The following is a 3,460-nucleotide window of genomic DNA, read 5'->3' as shown; positions in this document are numbered from 1 at the left end:
AACTCTGCATTTCTCAATTTCCTTTTTCTCTTCGTTTTGTGTTGTGATTCGTATTTTGCACTTGGATGTGTGCTATATTTCCGAAATTTCGTTCTTCGTGTCTCATTATCTACAGTATATTATATCGATGGCAAACACATACCGAAAGCGTTTTTCTCTACACTCTATTGAGCAGTTTTTGAAATTTATAATTTTTCTCAGATCTAGTCAAACTGCTACAACCAAATCAATTTTGTTTATTGAAAGCTAAAACATTTCGGGGTCGTATATGGGTCGTAAATAAAACAAGGCATCAGAACAGTCGGAGCGTTTGCTGCGACTTAGCCCCGTACGACCCGTAATCCTATTTCGTCCGTAACCATAATACGTCCGTAGCCGTAATACGCCCGGAACCCTAATACGTCTACAACCCTCTAATGCGTCTGTTACCAAAATGCAAGTCAAGTTGGGCATGGTCAAATTTACTGAAAGTGTTCATTTTTAAAATTGCGCACAGCGCAATTACGAAAGCCCGTACGAAGTACCTGTCAAATAAAACCAACAATTCACGACATTATTTTAGAAACCCAAAATTTTTTGCCAACTTTCCATTGGGTATTCAATTACTTCTCAAATGAAACAAAAATTAGCAAAATCGGATAATATTTACTCGATTTATGTGCAAAAAACACTTGGGGCCGAGTAGCGGCCTTAGTCCAATGGACCAAATTTAAAACTTTTTTCGCCACGTTCTTTTCGGTATTCAATTATCTCTCAAACGAAACAAAAATTAGCAAAATCGGATGAGATTTACTCGATTTATGTGCAAAAAACACTTAGGGCCGAGTAGCGGCCTTAGTCCAAGTGCCCAAATTTAAAACTTTTTTTGCCATCATTCTATTCGGCATTCAATTATCTCTCAAATGAAACAAAAACTAGCAAAATCGGATGAGATTTACTCGATTTATGTGCAAAAAACACTTAGGGCCGAGTAACGACCTTTGAGCCCTCCCAACAAGCCCGGGTTGCATCTTACCCAAAAACAATGTTCAGCAACTTTGTTCTACTCGTCAATACCTTTCATTTGATATATCACAAGCAGCTATTGCGTGCGTATTTCGGTAGATATCGTCGAAAGACTGAAAAACACCTATAGGGCCCTAGCTCTGGAAGGGCCGACCCTACCATGTCCATTTTCGAACTTGACCTTACTTTTGTCGATACCAATCGGGGAAAAAAAGAATTTTGAAAAAAGGTTGTGATTTACTCAAGCTAGAGGGGTCACGGACGGACGGACGGACGGACGGACGGACGGATGGACGGACGGACGGACGGACGGACGGACATTTTTTTTATTGCGGATTCGTTATCTATGAACATAGACAAATGCTTTGCCCTTACCGTCTGCTTCCAATTCAACATGTTACAAACGGCATATTAATCTTATAAGCCCCCAGTACTTCGTACGGGGCTAAAAAGGAAGATTCTGGTCAAACGATATCGAAAAAAATACGTAACGCACAAATGTAGGCTATAATTTGTGCTAAGCATCTGTGCCACTTAAGAGGCATCGGTGCTTTGCTGAAAAGCATACATTAGGGCGATTTTTAAATGCTGGATTTTAGTTTAGATTTGATGATATCTTTCCAGAATGCCTTTTCAAAAATATAGGACCGATGCCTCTTAAGACGAATCAACACAACGCCAAATTTGTGCGAAAAAATAATATATTTTCGATGATGAGAAAGTGGAACCATCGTTTTGTGTTAAAATGTGATGGCTTTGAGTAAAAATAATAAATGTTTGTTGTCCTGTAACCTGTAACCTATAATTCCAACAGATTTCGGAAAAAAAATATTTTCTTAAATCAAACAAGAATTGGTATTTATGAAACGAATCGTTGAGGAGACCGAATACGCCCTATAAAAAGAGCTGCAAAAAATTCAATTCTATTTTAAATTTCTTGTGTGTGGTAATCATTTTAAAGCTGAGGGAACAGTGATTGAAAAATAAATAGTTTTAGCCATCAAATAATTAAACGTTGAGGAACACCCCAAAATGATCAAAAATTGTGTTCTTTGAATTTTTCAAGTACTAGATTTATCGCAAATTTTCTAAAATCTATTGTTTGTGTTCTTAAATTAAAATAATATTTTCTGTGACATAAGTACAGCATTTATCATTGTTACTCTAAGCCAACACTACTTGACACAAAACGATGGTCCCACTTTATCCAGAAAGAACGCGGATACGAAGTTATCATCGAAAATATATCATTTTTTCGCACAAAATGCTACAAAAAACATCTGCGTAGCTCTAGTGTGACGAAGTCAATTTGAAAGAGCTACGAAAAATAAAAATATAAAAATTCAAGATGACAAACAAAATGAAACAAGTTAAATTTAACTAAAGCAAGGGTGAGGGTGAAGGATGGATATTGCGGGATTCATAATTAAAATTGAAAAAAACAACAATTAGGAAGTAAAAATTCACAATGCTCAGGTGTAATCAATCGTGATTAAAGTGTTCTATTGGGAGTAATACAAAATAATAATGAAATGTGGAATTAAGCTCTAAAAAGGTCAGATAATCAAATTAAAAATTAAAATCGTTACGACCTAACAAATAGGTCTCGAGCTCACGTGAGAATTCTTCAAATCGAGGCAAGTTTCTAAGGGTCAAAGACAGAGCGTTCAACAATGTGGGACCCGCGTATTGAAAGCTACGCTTACCGTCTTCTTCGTCTTCTTCTTTAGCCTGTTTATATCCACTGCTGGATGTAGGCCTCCCCTAAATTTTTCCATGTTGTACGATCCATTGCCACTTGTTGCCAGTTCGTGTGTCCATATGTACCTTTGATGTATTTCTTTATTCCGTTTGTCCATCTCTCTGGTGGTCTTCCGACAGGTCTTGTTGTGGGGGGTCTCCAGTCCATGATGGCTTTGGTCCAACGGTCATCTGTCCTTCTTGCAATATGTCCTGCCCAACTCCACTTTAGAGACGCAATTCTTTCCATGACATCAACGACTTTTGTTTGTTGGCGAATCCATTGGTTACCGTAATTCGACTGAATGTAGGGCTTTTTCAGAAGATACGAAAACCTCGTACAGTACCGGTTGTTATTGTCGGAAAAAACAGTGGAATGGTGCTTCTCATCATTTAAGCTGCAATACACATACTTGCAGACTGCAAACTCGTACATCTTCGAAACAGTGAGCATACGTGGAAACTCGGCACTAAACAGAAGCCCAGTCGGAAAGCGCAACGGAAGCTTGTGAGTAGCTTTAAGGGCTCTTTTGTGGAAGACCTGGAGCTCATCCATCATGCTCTTGTTAGCGGAACCCCACACACCGATACAGTATGTCAACGCAGGGTGCACAGTGGAGAAGTAGATAATCCTGAGGATCTTTCTCGGGAGAAAACGCAACCTCTTATTAATACCAATGCCGCGAGAGACGGTGCTACTAACATTGACAATGTG

This window comes from Bradysia coprophila, unplaced genomic scaffold (assembly GCF_014529535.1).
Source record: "Bradysia coprophila strain Holo2 unplaced genomic scaffold, BU_Bcop_v1 contig_248, whole genome shotgun sequence".
In the NCBI taxonomy this organism is placed as follows: Eukaryota; Metazoa; Arthropoda; class Insecta; order Diptera; family Sciaridae; genus Bradysia; species Bradysia coprophila.
The sequence above is the reverse complement of the archived record's forward strand: the minus strand, read 5'-3'. Positions refer to the sequence as shown.